This window comes from Rhinoderma darwinii, chromosome 4 (genome assembly GCF_050947455.1).
Source record: "Rhinoderma darwinii isolate aRhiDar2 chromosome 4, aRhiDar2.hap1, whole genome shotgun sequence".
Classification (NCBI taxonomy): Eukaryota; Metazoa; Chordata; class Amphibia; order Anura; family Rhinodermatidae; genus Rhinoderma; species Rhinoderma darwinii.
This window is the reverse complement of record NC_134690.1, coordinates 265776570-265792537: the sequence shown is the minus strand read 5'-3', so window position 1 is coordinate 265792537 and position 15968 is coordinate 265776570. Positions and strand designations below refer to the sequence as shown.

Genomic DNA, 15968 nt, shown 5'->3' with positions numbered 1-15968 from the left:
GAGTAAGAGGCGATGTCTATTCACTCTCAAGACACTTCGGTTACTGTGGGAGTATGTGACAGCACAGCGTTATCTCGTGAGATCACGCTGTGCAGTGAAAGAAGCTGGGCTGGAATGAATAGAAGTGTATGACGCTTATAGGTCACGGTCAAACACTTCTCTTCACAACGCCCACTTGGTCAAAAGTCAAAAAACTTCCAGTTGCGCATTAAGAACCTAATTAGCATAAATCTAAAATTGTCCATAACTTGCTCAAAAATTATCGTTTTACAAAATAAAAACCAATTGTTATCTACATTACAGCGCCGTTCAGATTATGTAGGAGACAGGGCACTTATAATCTGGTGACAGAGCCTCTTTCATTTAAGAATACTAAAATCACATGAGATCATGTGCGGTCACAAGGCAGTAAAAGTGAAAACCATTCTGATGTCTAGCAGGAAATATATTAGCTGTGTACTGGCAAGTTGTGCAGTATGATTTTGGAAAACTGGAAAATTCAATATATTGACAAATATATGAGTCAAGACAGACCCTTATAAAAAACAAAATGCAAATTATATAATTACTTTAACCTCTTTAAGACACAGCCTGTTTTGGCCTTGTGGACGCAGGCGATTTTTTCAAATCTGACATGTGTCACTTTATGTGCTAATAACTCCGGAATGCTTTTACCTATCCAAGCGATTCTGAGACTGTTTTCTCGTGACATATTGGACTTTATGTTACTGAAAAAATTTGGCGATAAATTCAATATTTATTTGTGAAAAACTTCAAAATTTGCAAAAATGTGAAAAAATTTCCATTTTTCTAAATTTAAACATATCTGCTCGTAAAACAGATAGTTATACCACACAAAATAGTTAATAGTTAACATCCCCCATATGTGTACTTTATGTTTGCATCAGTTTTTTTTTTCACATCCTTTTATTTTTCTAGGACGTTACAAGGCTTAGAACTTTAGCAACACTTTCTCATATTTTCAAGAAAATTTCACTAGGCCATTTTTTCAGGGACCAGTTCAGTTCTGAAGTGGTTTTGAGGGCCTTCTATATTAGAAAGTCCCCATAAATCACCCCATTTTGAAAACTGCACCCCTCAAGGTATTCAAAACCACATTCAGAAAGTATTTTAACCCTTTAGGCGTTTCACAGGAATTAAGGCAAATTAGAGGTGAAATTTACAAATTTCATTTTTTTTGCCGAAATTCATTTGTAATAAAAAATATCTGTAACACAGAAGGTGGTCCTCATAGGCTTCCATACATGGCAGACCCGGAGGCCGTTGCCTGGCCTCTGGATGCCATCACAAGAATCAGCAACCCCCACAATTGCATGGGGCTGCTGATGTGCTACAAACCCCCTAAATGTGGCGATCGCAATCGAGCACCACATTTAACTGGTTAATTGAAGAAATCAGCGGGAATGAGCCGCTGATCGGCAACACTGGAGTTTCAGTTGTCGGGGAAAGCTGATCTCCCAGTTCCCGATGCATACCTTGTCACCGACAGTGTGCATCGGGAACGACACAGTGACTTCCTGTCACTCTGACAGGAAGCCTATCAGGACCAGCCGAAGGTTGGTCCTGATGGGCTTCTGTCCATTGCAGACATGGAAGCCATTGTTTGGCTTCCGTTTGCCATGCTATCGGCAAACCTCGCGATTTTGGACCGGGGTCTGCCGATATGCTAGAAACCCCTAAATTTCGGTGATTGCAACCGATCGCCGAATTTAAGGGGTTAATTCGCCGAAATCAGCGGCAAAGGACCGCTGGCCGGCAAGAGTGGAGTGTCGCCGACAGTGTGCACCGGAAACAACTCATTAACTATACGTCCTCGTGCGGGAAGTAACCTCCTGCGACGACATATAGTTACTTACTCGTGCGGGTAGGGGTTAATCAATATCTAAGAGATTTTCTATCACATTTAGAAATCTGCGATGTCAACAAGATATTCTGAGAAAGATGGATTTTAGAATCATGCCATAGTAGGTCATATGGATTTCATAGAGAGGGGGAGTCTGTCATCATTGCCCGCCTCTGAGCCAGACCGGAGGTACCATTAAAGAGCGACTACCGTTTTGGTGGACCCTACGCAGCCATGTATTACATGGTCACACATTCAATTCATTTGAATGGCTTTATTTGAAAATGGGGCTCTCAGTATCGGACAAGCCATTAGTTACCAAAATGCTCTTTTCTGTGGGTTTGCACCAATTATTTTAAAGTGATGTATTAGCTATATCCTGCATTATGTAAAGGGTTATTATCCTCACATAAATTATGCTGGGAACCACATGAATTTCATCTCTACATGCAGACAGCTGACTAGCCAGTCATATGACCTCAAAAAAACTGATCAGCAAGAGGGAATGTGACTGCTAAAAACCTTGACTAAAGCCCCTAAAAGTCATGTGAAAATCATAGTATCAATGCAACTTCAATTATTCTCTTTAAAGAATCACAAGAAACGTTGTAACGGTCACAACATTTCCAACCAGTCAGATGTTTTGAAAGTCACAAAGAAACACATGCAATTAGAGCTGCAATTGTGGCTGTGGTTTTAGAAAACTCCTTGCAGCGACCGAGCTGGTAGGGGGTCTTTAGGAAGATGCTCAATTAGAATAGGTAGGTAAAATAGCTCTTCTCCAGAAGGAAAAAAAACGTTCAGAGAACATTGCCCTGAAGACTTCCTAACTGCTGGATCTGCGCAAGCAAAATCAGTACCTTCCGAGGGCCCCTCCACAGGCATCTAGAACATAAAGGCCCATTTCCACGGGCCAAGGATCGGGCGAATGAATTTTCGTACAAACACTTATTCCCGATGATTGCCCTGAGTAAACATGGCAGCGATCAGTCGACGAACGAGAAAACGCTCATTCGTTGGCTGAATTGCTCTTTTATGCTGCTCTGAAAATCATCGTTGTCAGCAGCACAATATAAACTGTATAGGAATTGAACGATCGTACGCCACAATACAGTTTAAACTTGCCGGAGTAAAAGGGCTTTTAAAGCAAGAGCCGGTCAACCTAACACTATCGGTGATCGGCACTCTATATGGACACATATCTACCTGTGTAAACCAAGCTTTACGCAGTAATGACAAGAAGCAACAACTTCTAAACTGTTTTATCTGTAGTAGGCACCTCCGGTTTGGGTGATAACCACAGTCATGTTTTCAAGCTCTAAAGGGGATGGTTATTAGGGTACAGGGTAGTCGCCTATGGGCAGCACTAGAAGTGCAGCATGCTTTAAATAGACCCAGTCTTCAACTGTAGAGTGTGAACTGAATTTCATAAAATCCCATTCATTATACTGGAATACGGATGCAAATTTGGTCTAAAAGGCTTTTGAAGACCTTTTCTACTAAACAATGTATTATAGTGTTTAGTGTAACTTTGCAATTTTTTTTTTTATTAGAAAAAGTAAACTTTTTTTTTTGATACCCGAATCTGTCAGGTCAGCAGGACTGACGGCTTCGGTGACAGTGGCTCCTACGTGTCTCTGACATGCAGGATCAAGCTGCTATCGATCACATAAGTTCATAACTATAAGAATATGGTTTATTAAAGTGGTTGTACTAAAAGTTTTAAATCTGTTTTTTTGTTTTTGTTGTTTTTTTTTTAAAGTTTTAAGGAAGTAGGCTCATTCTTGTATCATCTGCATTCTGTATTACAGCTCCACATCATTTCCTAAAAAGTTCAGAAATGCTTTTAATAGTCGTTTTAAAATAATTGCCAACTTTTCACATAAAAATACTTTTCTCAACTTTGTTTGCCTCTCTGTATCCGCCTTGGTGCTGCGGCTAATCTGTGCTGCACTCACTGCAGGTAAATAACATTGGATCCAGAGTGGTGAAGATACTGTGTGACATCCAGAGTATGCGCTGCCTTAGAAATCAATGAAAACATAATGAAATAAAGCAAAGACTGAGTGGGCACGTGCAAGGTTCATATCATCTGTCAGAATGCAAAGTTTACCACGCTAACAAGCTGAGAAAAAGTCTTCACAGCTATACTGCCATGCTACTGCTGAGGCTCTGCACCTTTCCTGACAAGCAGGACAGAACGCTTTTTCTATTTGCTGCTCTGCTGTGAACGGAGGATCAATATGCAGAGACCTGGCTGCAGGGAGTGTGACTGAGCATGTGTGCTCACCAGCCCATTAGGTTAACATGTACACTGCTGACAATCCGCGGCCGTCCGTGCCGTAATCACGGACGGTGCACACGGCGACGGTCGTGTGCATGGGCCCCAAGTATACGGTAAACATTGTTCATTTATTATGATCTATAAAATAATATATTTAATCCCTTGCAGCCACGGCCATTTTTCCGTCACTATTTTCGCGGGAGGAGTTGTATTTTCCACCATTTACTGTACTGTATAATATACTGAGAAGCTACAAAAATTATTTTTGGGGTGGAATTAAAACCTAATTCGTCCGTTGTTTTTTGGGATTCGTTTTTACAGCGTTTACCGTGCAGTAAAAACTACTTAACTTTATTCTGTGGGTCAATACAATTAAGGCGATACAAAATTAATGGTCTGTTTACGCTTAACACGTTTACAAAGAAAAAACTAATTATTTACTTTTTTTACCAGTTCAGGACCGGGCTATTTTGAGCCTTCAGGACCAGACACCGTTTAGAAATTTTTAGCACGTGTTAGTTAAACGGCTATAACTTTTTTATTTGTTGGGCTAACGACGTGATTTTTGCGATGTTTTTTCTGTAGATAGTGCAGGTTTCTTTTTTTTATCATTTTTATACACATCCTTTTTGCTATTTTAGCATTTTTAGGCTTAAAGTTTGAAAATAATAGTAAAAAAATAAGCTTTTTTACTTTTCTGCTATTTTTTTTGGTAATAACATAGTTTTACCCTAAAATAGACCTTTTATTTGTAATCATCATTGTCTACCGTAAATTTTAATATATTACATGTATATATTAGGGTAATTGGGTCAGCGCTAGCGTCACGACAATGATTGGCAGGGGGGGGGGGAACGTTACAGCAGAAATCAGCCTTCTCATAGTGATGATTGTCACTAATAGGGCTGTGCTGGGTCTAGTAAGACCCAGCAGCAGTCTGTCAGTAACAGCACCCAGCGATCATGTGACCAGTCACATGATCGCCGAGACCAATAGAGACAGCAGTGCAGCCTCTATTCCTATACGCAGCGCTCATTGAGCGCTGTGTAAAAGAGATCGGAGAAGACAGCTTTCGATGCTTCTATCTTCTCCTCAGGGTCCCCGGCAGTCACTGACAGCCGGAGACCCAACATTCAGCTGCCCGATCGCGCGGGCAGCAAGTTAAAACTAACGCCGTAAATAGTGTTTGGCGTGGGTTTTAAGGACCCTGACCGCTGACCGTAAAAACACAGCCAGCGGTCGGGAACCAGTTGAAAAAAAACAAAAACTTGTGTGTCCCCATATTCTGGGACCCATAACTTATTTTATTTTTCCATCAATTGAGTGGTGTGAGGGCTTTTTTTATGTGGCAAGCTGGGGTACACGCGACTGTTTGATCACTTTTTATGCATCTTCCTTGTGAGAAGACATGGCCAAAAAAAAAAAATTACCTAGCAGGTTAAATAAAGTTATATTGTAATAGTTTGGACTTTTACAGACACGGCGGAAACAATTATGTCTATTTTTTTTTTTTTTACATTACTTTTGGGGAAAATTGGAAAAAGGGGGGGGTTATTTATTTTATTTTTTTACATAAAAACAGGTTTTTTATCTTTGCCCCCGCAGTAATGCTGGCTGGCCATAACCCAAATTTTCTAAATCAGGTAAGGGCTCTTGCACACGACCGAGCGCTATCCGATAGGTTGGAAAATGCGTCCGACATATGGACCATATATCACGGACCAAACACACCCATGTGAATCCGGCCTAAGGACGAGGATACAACTGAATGCAGGGTAGAACCGAATCATCAACCAGCTCCCCCACTGTAGGGAGATTGGAGACTGGGGGAACCCACTGCAGTCAGCCATCCGGACCTAGAAAGGACCCCAGGGCAGTCTGTTCATAAGCCTGCTGTTAAGGCACACTATGTTATAATGACACAGTATAATGTACTAGCGTACACGAGAATGCTTATACATTTTAAGTAAAAAGGAAGTTTTTTAAAAAGTTAAAAATAAAATGTAAAAAATAATAATTAAGGAAGGTCTACCAAAAACAGTCATTATTTAGAATAAAATATATATTTTATTGCCTATACATTACAAGAAAACAAAAACCTACACATATTAAGTATGGACATGACCGTGATAACTTATAAAATAAATTCTTCAGGTTAACTGGAAACGTGAATGGTATAACAAACAAAAAGAATGGCGAAAATCACTTATTTCTATAGTCACGCCGTAAAAATACATTACACAGCCACTTATTTCTCCTGCATAAAAAGGCAATATACAGCCACGTCAATGGAAAAAAAATCATGGCTGCTGAAAGACAGAGGAGGCAAGAACAAAAAAATGTAACTGGTCATTAAGGGTTTAAAGCGGAACTCAGCTGCCCAAAAAACTGCAGCCGACATCACGGTTAGATTGGTGGCGCTTCACCGTTTTCGTTTTCACCGTTTTCGCCTCCAACGTTCCGGAGATATCAGTCTCGTTAATTATGGTGCTTGATATGCAAATTAGGCATTTGACTTTTAAGTGGAGGTTACCGCTTGGCAAGTGACTGGTGTGAACAGCCCACTTGACAGTCAAAGGCTTAGAGTCCTATGTGTTTTGGGGCATGGAGTGTTTCCCATAATAATATCACGCAATTCTACAAAACAGATTACGCACACAAATACACGTCCATCCAATGTAATTCTGCAAAACATTTCAGAGATGTGACCATCATTTCAGAGGACATCCGTACATGTCACACCGGAGTACAGATGTCACCGGATCCAACAGTGTCACAGAAACCGTAAGCGAACAGATGATGTCCCCAAATATGGCATATGCATGTAAGAAATGTTCGGATAAATTCACATATACAGATGATGTCTCCTGATATAACATCCCACACAGTTCTACAGAACATCTCGTGCCTAAATGTTATGTCATACATGTCTGACATCAGCTGCACACCATGTAGACTCACTCCCTAAACACTATTAGCTCTGCTGCCTCTGCACCATGCACACACAGCTTTCCATACACCAAACACCACACACCACACAGGTGCACTGTAGGTAAGTCACCCAAAAAAAATGAAGCGGTACCGCGTATTATATTGATGACAATAAACACGTCATATTCATTTAAACAGCGCATTTAAAATACTATCAAGTAAGAAGAAGAAATCAAATGGGCGACTTACCTAAAGTCACCAACGCCAGCAAAGGAAAGCCGCACAGTCCCTCCGCCGGCACACAGCGCAACAGAGTCCCGGCAGCACTTGGTCAGCCTGATAGTCATGCGCTGCGTATTTCCCCTCAGACGCTACAAATGTCGCGAGACTTGGCCTTGAGCTAGGAAGTATCGCGTCATCTGCAGTAGCTCACCGCTCGGTGATATAATGTCTTGCGCACGCGTAAAGTTAATAGTGATTATGTTGTTTTGTTTGTGAGGGCGGCTCTGAAGAGAAAATAACGCGGCTATTCCAAATGACATTTTGCTCATTCTGGTTAAATCCTGAAGTGTGAATTAGCTACAAAGCTTGTCCTGTAGGTGACAGACTGTACGAGGCAGGGGAAGAAAACATAGTGCCCATCCCACTAGCATAGGGGAGAGACAGAAGAAAATGTATCAAATAAATATCAGGCAGTCCAAAACAAAGGCGGATCAATATTTGGTGGCCATATGCCTGAGCAAGGATAGTAATATGTAGAAGAATTTAATACAATTTCAAGAAAAGGTGGTTCTGTGAATGTGTATACATTATAAAGTACATATATATATATATATATAGTAATCCTTTCAAAATACGAGACAGCACACCTTGATAGTGAAAAAAGTGGATTTATTCACCACATGCGACGTTTCAGCCCTACTCCATGGGGCCTTTCTCAAGTATATATATGTGAACGTGATATATGTTGAAGTCAATGGGTGCGTGAAAGTCACGCGCAGCACATGGAAGCACTTCCGTGGGACGCGTGTGATTCGCGCAACAGCAGTAAAAAGTATGTTTGAAAACAGAAAAGCACCACATGTTTTTCTGTTTACAAACATACAAACAGTGTCATAATGATGGCGGCTGCGCGAAAATCACACAGCCACGCATCATATGGTGATGACACACGGAACTGTTAATTGCCTTTTGCGCGCGCAAAACGCGTTTTTTGCGCGTGCAAAACGCACACGCTCGTGTAAATCCGCCCTAAAGCAAATTTAATTTGCTTATGTTGACCTTAGTGACTGCAGGCAGGTCACGAATCACAGTCTGACTCGTCACCTGCCTGCGCCCAGCGTGAGTACGGCACAACAGCATTCTGTTTGCCCCAAGTGAGGGAGCAGGACGCGCACTCCGCGTTTATAGGTGGCACTGAATAGAGAAAAGTGTGGCGATTGACGTAAAAACAGTGCCTGAAGACATTTATTTTATGATTTTAGAAACGCTAATGTCTCCAGACACTGGCTTATATAAAAAGGCCAAGTGGATCATGTCCCATATGGAGTTAACCCCTTCAAGACACAGCCTGTTTTGGCCTTCAGGACACAGCCAATTTTTTCAAATCTGACATGTTTCACTTTATGTGATAATAACTTCGGAATGCTTTTACCTATCCAAGCGAATCTGAGATTGTTTTCTCGTGACACATTGGACTTTATGTTACTGGCAAAATTTGCTCGATACATTAAGTATTTAATTGTGAAAAACACCAAAATTTAGCGCAAAAATTGCAAAAATTAGCATTTTTCAAAATTTAAATGTATCTGCTTGTAAGACAGATAGTAATACCACACAAAATTGTTGCTAATTAACATCCCCCATATGTCTACTTTAGATTGGCATCGTTTTTTGAACATCCTTTTATTTTTCTATGACATCACAAGGCTTAGAACTTTAGCAGCAATTTCTCACATTTTCAAGAAAATTTCAAAAGGCTATTTTTACAGGGGCCAGTTCAGTTGTGAAGTGGATTTTAGGGCCTTATATATTAGAAACCCTTGATAACTCACCCCATTTTAAAAACTTCACCCCTCAAAGTATTCAAAACAGCATTTAGAAAGTTTCTTAACCCTTTAGATGTTTCACAGGAATTAAGGCAAAGTAGATGTGAAATGTTCAAATTTCTTTTTTTTTTTGCAGAAATTCATTTTTCATCTATTTTTTTTGTAACACAGAAAGTTTTACCAGAGAAACGCAACTCAATATCTATTGCCCAGATTCTGCAGTTTTTAGAAATACCCCACATGTGGCCCTAGTGCACTTATTGACTGAAGCACCAGCCTCAGAAACAAAGGAACACCTAGAGGATTTTGGGGCCTCCTTTTTATTAGAAAATATTTTAGGCTCCATGTCGGGTTTGAAAGGCTCTTGCGGCACCAAAACAGTGGAAATCCCCCAAAAGTGACCCCATTTTGGAAACTATACCCCTTGAGGAAATTATCTAGGGGTATAGTGAGCATTTTGACCCCGCAGGTTTTTTGCAGAAATTATTGGAAGTAGGCTGTGAAAATTAAAATCTACATTCTTTCAAAGAAAATGTAGGTTTAGCTAATTTTTTCTAATTTCCACAAGGACTAAAAGGAGAAAATGCACCACTGCTTTTGTAAAGCAATTTCTCCCGAGTAAAACAATACCCCGCATGTGGTCATAAACGGCTGTTTGGACACACGGCGGAGCTTAGAAGGGAAAGAGCGCCACTTGGCTTTTGGAGCTCAAATTTAGCAGGAATGGTTTGCGGAGACCACGTCGCATTTGCAAAGCCCCTAAGGGACCAAAACAGTGAAAACACCAAAATAGTGACTCCATTTAGGAAACTACACCCCTTGAAGAATCCATCTAGGGGTGTAGTGAGCATTTTGAACCCACAGGGGTTTCATAGATTTTATTAGAATTGGTCAGTGAAGATAAAAAAAATCCTTTTTTTCCAATAAGACGTAGCTTTAGCTCAACATTTTTCATTTTCTCAACAAATAAAGGAATAAAAGAACACCAACATTTGTAAAGCAACTTCTCTGGAGTACGGCAAAACCCCATTTGTGGTCATAAACTGCTGTTTGGGCATACGGCAAAGATCAGAAGAGAAGGAGTGTCATTTGGCTTTTGGAGCACAGATTTTGCTGGATTGGTTTCTTGACACCAGGTCACTTTTGCAAAGCTCCTAAGGAACCAGTACAGTGGAAACTCCCCAAAAGTGACTCGATTCACGAAACTACACCCCTTGAGGAATTCATCTAGGGGTGTAGTGAGCATTTTGACCCCACAGGTGTTTCATAGATTTTATTAAAATTGGACAGTGAAAATAAAAAAAATCCTTTTTCTTCAATAAGACGTAGTTTTAGCTGAAAATGTTTCATATTCTCAACAAATAAATGAAAAAAAGCACCCAAACACTTGTAAAGCAACTTCTCCTGTGTACAGCAATACCACATATGTGGTCATAAACTGCTGTTTAGGCACAGAGTAGGGCTCAGAAGGGAAGGAGCGCAATTTGGCTTTTGGAGTACATAGATTTTGCTGGATTGGTTTCTGGTCGCTATGTCGCATTTGCAAAGTCCCTGTGGGACCAAAACAGTGGATCCCCCCAGAAGTGACCCCATTTTGGAAACTACACCCCTCAAGGTATTCACCTAGGGGTGTAGTGAGCATATTAACCCCACAGGTGATTGGCAGAAATTGGTGTGCACGCGATGTTGCAGAGTGAAAATGGTTTTTCAATAGATATGCCAATATGTGGCGCCCAGCTTGTGCCACTGGAGACACACACCCCAAAAATTGTTAAAAGGGTATGCCGATGCAATATATGTGGAAATAAACTGCTGTTTGGGCACACTGTATGGTTCAGAAGGGAGGTAGCGCCATTTGGCTTTTGGAGCGTGGATTTTGCTTGTAGTAGTTTTTTTTGGAGTCTTACTGGTGTTTCCGTTTATAATGTGGGGGCACATGTAAGGCGGGCGGAGTATATAAGGGGCATAGTCAGGTGGTATAGTGGGGTAAAAAAAAACAATAAAATGATCCATAGATGTGTGTTACGCTGTGACACAATCCTTTCTGCACAGGCCGGTGTCGCACTAATAAATGGTCTTTACTTATTCCCCTTTTGGTCCACACTCCGCACCTTTGAAGTTTGGGGAATTTTCCTGGGAAAGTGTTGTCCTGGTATAATACGGGCGCCCTCACTTCCAGCAGATATGTTTGGGCTCTCCCCTTCCTGGTTCCCTAATTTTAGGGGCCTTGATAATTCGCCACTTGAAACAGAAGAAACGTTCCCCTCGGGCGGGCACAACTGCATATTTTTATTTCCTGGCTTTTTGGTGCCTTGACTAATTTTATTTTTTAATAGACGTAGTGGTATGAGGGCTGGTTTGTTGTGGGACAAGCTGTAGTTTTTATTGGTACCATTTTGGGGTACATGCGACTTTTTGATCACTTATCCTTTTTTTTTGGGAGGCAAGGTGACCAAAAAACAGCAATTCTGGCATATTTTTTTTAGTTCTTTTTATACAGCGTTCACCATGCATTATAAATTACATGTTATCTTTATTCTGTGGGTCAGTCCGATTCCGGTGATACCTAATTTATAGCACTTTTTATGTTTTACAACTTTTTGCACAATAAAATAACTTTTGTAAAGAGAATGGATTTTTTCTGTCGCCAAGTTGTGAGAGCCATAACGGTTTTACATTTTTCATTGACGGAGCTGTATGAGGGCTTGTTTTTAGCGAGACGAGTTATAGTTTTTATAGGTACCATTTTTAGGTACATGCGACTTTTTGATCACTTTTTATTTCAATTTTTGGAAGACAAAGTGACCAAAAAATAGCAATTATGTCAGTATTTTTTAGTTATTTTTTTTACGGCGTTCACTGTGAGGAATAAATAACATAATATTTTTATAGTTAAGGTCGTTACGGTCGCAGCGATACCAAATATGTATGGCTTTATTATTTTTTTCAATAATAAATGACTTGATAAGGGAAAAAGGGCGATTGTGTTTTGTGTTATTATTTGAAACTTTTATTGTATTTTTTCCAACTTTTATTTTTACTTTTTTTACACTTTTTTTTTTACACTTTTCTTTAGTCCCACTAGGGGACTTGAAGGTCCAACTGTTTTTTTGATGTTCTAATACATTGCACTACCTATGTAGTGCAATGTATTAGAACTGTCAGTTGTTCACTGACAGCAAGCCGATCAGGCTCTGCCTCCGGGCGGGGCCTAATCGGCTAACGTAATGGCAGATAGGAAGCCATTGTTAGGCATCCTGTTGCCATAGTAGCAGTCGCCAGCCTTGCCATCGCAGGCAAGGCTGCCGATTGCATACAAATCACTTGAATCGCTGCATTGCAGGGGTTAATGGCAGGAATCGGAGCTAGCTCCAGTTCCTGCCGATAGATCGGGGTGTCCGCTGTAACATACAGCGGACACCCACTGCTGATGACGCCGGCTCAGCTTCTGAGCCGGAAGCTGAGCCGGCGCCATCTTGCCGATGGTACCGGAAGCCTCCTGGGCCCCGCCGACGACGGGGCATAGGAGGATTCCGTTGCTGGCGGACCGGGAGGTAAGTATTAGCCCTCCGATCGCCTTTGCAGCCATCGGCACCCCAGCGATCACGTTGCTGGGGCGCCGGTGGCTATAAACTCCTCACATGCTGCGATCTCTATTGAACGCAGCATGTGAGGGGTTAATCGGTCGGATCGGAGGCTAGCTCCGGTCCTGGCCGATACCTCAGGGTGCCAGCTGTAACATACAGCTGTCAACCGGCGGTGATGTCGCTGGCTCAGCTCTTGAGCCAGCTTCATCTCCATCACGTACAATTACGTGGAGATGCGGGAAAGGGCCATCTCCCATGACGTAACTGTACGTGAAATTGCGGGAAGGGGTTAAAGGGGTTTTCTCAAAAACATGTATCCCTAATCCAATACATGTCTGATCGCTGGGGGTCTGACCACTGGGACCCCCGGCGATGAGGAGAACAGGGGACTGAAAGTCCCCCGAAGTGCTCCATAGAAAGGGTTTATTCACACGAGGTCATTACGTCCGTAATTGACGGACGTATTTCGGCCGCAAGTACCGGACCGAACACAGTGCAGGGAGCCGGGCTCCTAGCATCATAGTTATGTACGATGCTAGGAGTCTCTGCCTCGCTGCAGGACAACTGTCCCGTACTGAAAACATGATTACAGTTGTCCGGCAGCGAGTCTTACCCTAATGGTGCGCATTCTCGTCTACAGCTCCGTTAATTTTAATTTTAATGAGTGCTAGCCGAGCATGAGTACCAGCGCTCAATTATTATGGAGCACTTCGGGGGACTTTCAATCCCCCATTCTTCTCATTACTAGGGGCCCCAGTAGTTGGACCCCCAGCAATGACACATTTAAACCCTTATCTTGTGGATTAGGGGTACATGTGTTTGTGGAAAAACCCCATTCATTTGTAATATATGATATTCTAGATCCTGAAGCGGTCATGTACTGCCACAGCCAATCGCTGGCCTCAGCAGTGATGCTGCCATGAATGGCACATGACTACTGAGGCCAGCAATTCACTGCAGCTATGGGGGCATTATACTGTTGGAGGCAACTGTTTGCACATTATACTGTATGGGGTCATTATATTGTATGGGGGAAGCTATAGGGCATTATACTGTATGGGAGATACTATGGGGGGCATTAAACTGTGTGGGAGGCACTATGGGGGACATTATACTGTGTGGGGGCAGCTATGGGGGACATTACACTGTGGGGGCAGCTATGGGGGCATTATACTGTGTGGGGCATTATACTGTGTGGGGGCAGCTATGGGGGACATTATACTGTGTGGGGCCAGCTATGGGGCATTATACTGTGTGGAGGGCAGCTATGGGGCATTATACTGGGTGGAGGGCAGCTATGGGGCATTATACTGTGTGGAGGGCAGCTATGGGGGACATTATACTGTGTGGAGGGCAGCTATGGGGGACATTATACTGTGTGGAGGGCAGCTATGGAGGTATAATACTGTGTGGAGGGCAGTTATGGGGGTATTATAATGTGTGGAGGCTAGCTATGGGGGCATTATACTGTGGGGGCCAGCTATGGGGCATTATATTGTGTGGAGGCCAGCTATGGGGCATTATACTGAGCGGAGGGCAGCTATGGGGCATTATACTGTGTGGAGGGCAGCTACGGGAGACATTATACTGTGTGGAGGGCTGCTATAGGGTATTATACTGTGTGGCAGTCAGTTATAGGGGCATTATAGTGTGTAGGGGGTTCTATGGGAGCATTGTACCGGGTGGGCTGAACCAGGTGAGTATGAATGGAAAATGGGCAGGGATTAGAGGCGTGGCTTAAACAGAGGAGAAATGTGTGCCTCTTTACAAAACGACAAAATTGGGAGGTATGTGTCACGAGGCGGGGTGTGGACCCACTGGGCCGTACCGCGTAGCGGGATGGCAGCTGGCCAAACAGGTATGGTACAGAGTCTATAGTCCAGAACGGGTACCTGAGGCAATGTAGACAGTAGCAAGGCAGGCTCGGCTGGGACCAGGCAGCAGGTAGACGTGAGGCGTGGAGTAGCAGAGCAAGCTTGGAAATGCAGCACAACATGACAACAGCTCAGCACGGCAGTAGACCAGGATGGTATTGGATAGCACGGGAAACAGGATACAGGTACGGGGATCACTGGGAAGCTGGAAGACATTTAGGAGACCATTTGCAAGACAAACTTTGGGAAACAACAACAACGCTCAGGTGAAGATAAGAAGGGCGGTGACCTTCTTATAGTCCAGGAAATCATGAGTTGATGATGATGATTTTCATGTGTGCACGCTGGCCCTTTAAGAGCAGGCACGAGCGTGCGCGCACCCTACGGGAGACAGGCTCGATACCCGGAAGTGAGTGCTGGCGCATTACAGGGGGACGACGCAGCACAGCAGCAGGACGTCCATGGCCGCGGTCATCGTGGGGTAAGATAGAACGACTGACCATGGCCATAGACGTTACAGTATGTATGTATATATATATATATATATATATATATATAGTAATCAAAAAAACAGGCATCACACCGTAGTTGAAGTGTAAAAAATGAGGGTACTTTATTGCCCCATGTGCAACGTTTTAGCTCTGTACACTAGAGCCTTTCTCAAGCTTGATATCTTTTCCGGTGCTGCTGGACTTTCTGTTTTGCTATATATATATATATATATATATATATATATATATATAGCAATAAGCCAACTAAGCAATAACCCAAGGTATACCAGTGGTCCTAGTGACTGATAGATTAAACCAAAGAAGAACAAACGGTCACGACCATATAAATGAAAAAATACAAAAAATCCTTTATTAATGTAAATCAGACAAATGCAAACAAACAACATAAAACACAATAAAATAGCATAACCCTCGCAGGATGAAAAAATTTAATCGGAACAATAGTGCAAAAGAACAATCAGATAATAAACCGGTAAAAAAGAACCCCCAAAATGCTAAAGTGTATACATCATTTCAAAGCAGGTACTAAGTATGAACCTTTTGCACAAATTGGCATATAAACCTAAGTAGGAGTGAGTACAATAAGGGCAATAAGATTTAAACAGTAATATACGTACAACTGCAGAGTACAAGAATAGCCGGACCAGATCAGATAATAATCAGATCAAAGACCGGGGGTGCGCTGCTGAGCGGACCCCCGGTCTTTGATCTCCCAGCTATTCTTTGAAATGCTGTATGCACTTTAGCATTTTGGGGGTTCATTTTTACCGGTTTATTATCTGATTGTACTGCTGCACTATTGTTCCGATTCCATTTTTTCATTCTGCAAGGGTTATGCTATTTTATTGTGTTTTATGTTGTTTGTTTG

General features: G+C 42.2%; 1 protein-coding gene across 4 annotated transcripts in view; it reads right to left on the bottom strand.

Annotated features, from left to right (window-relative positions):
* Positions 1–7432, bottom strand: part of LYST (lysosomal trafficking regulator) — a 342444-nt gene extending 335012 nt beyond the window's left edge. For all 4 annotated transcript variants that reach the window (XM_075862446.1, XM_075862448.1, XM_075862447.1 and 1 more), the window contains exon 1: positions 7329–7432. The gene's annotated coding sequence lies outside the window, so the exon portion shown is untranslated. The remainder of the gene's footprint in view (positions 1–7328) is intronic.
* Between the last annotated feature and the right edge of the window lie 8536 nt (positions 7433–15968).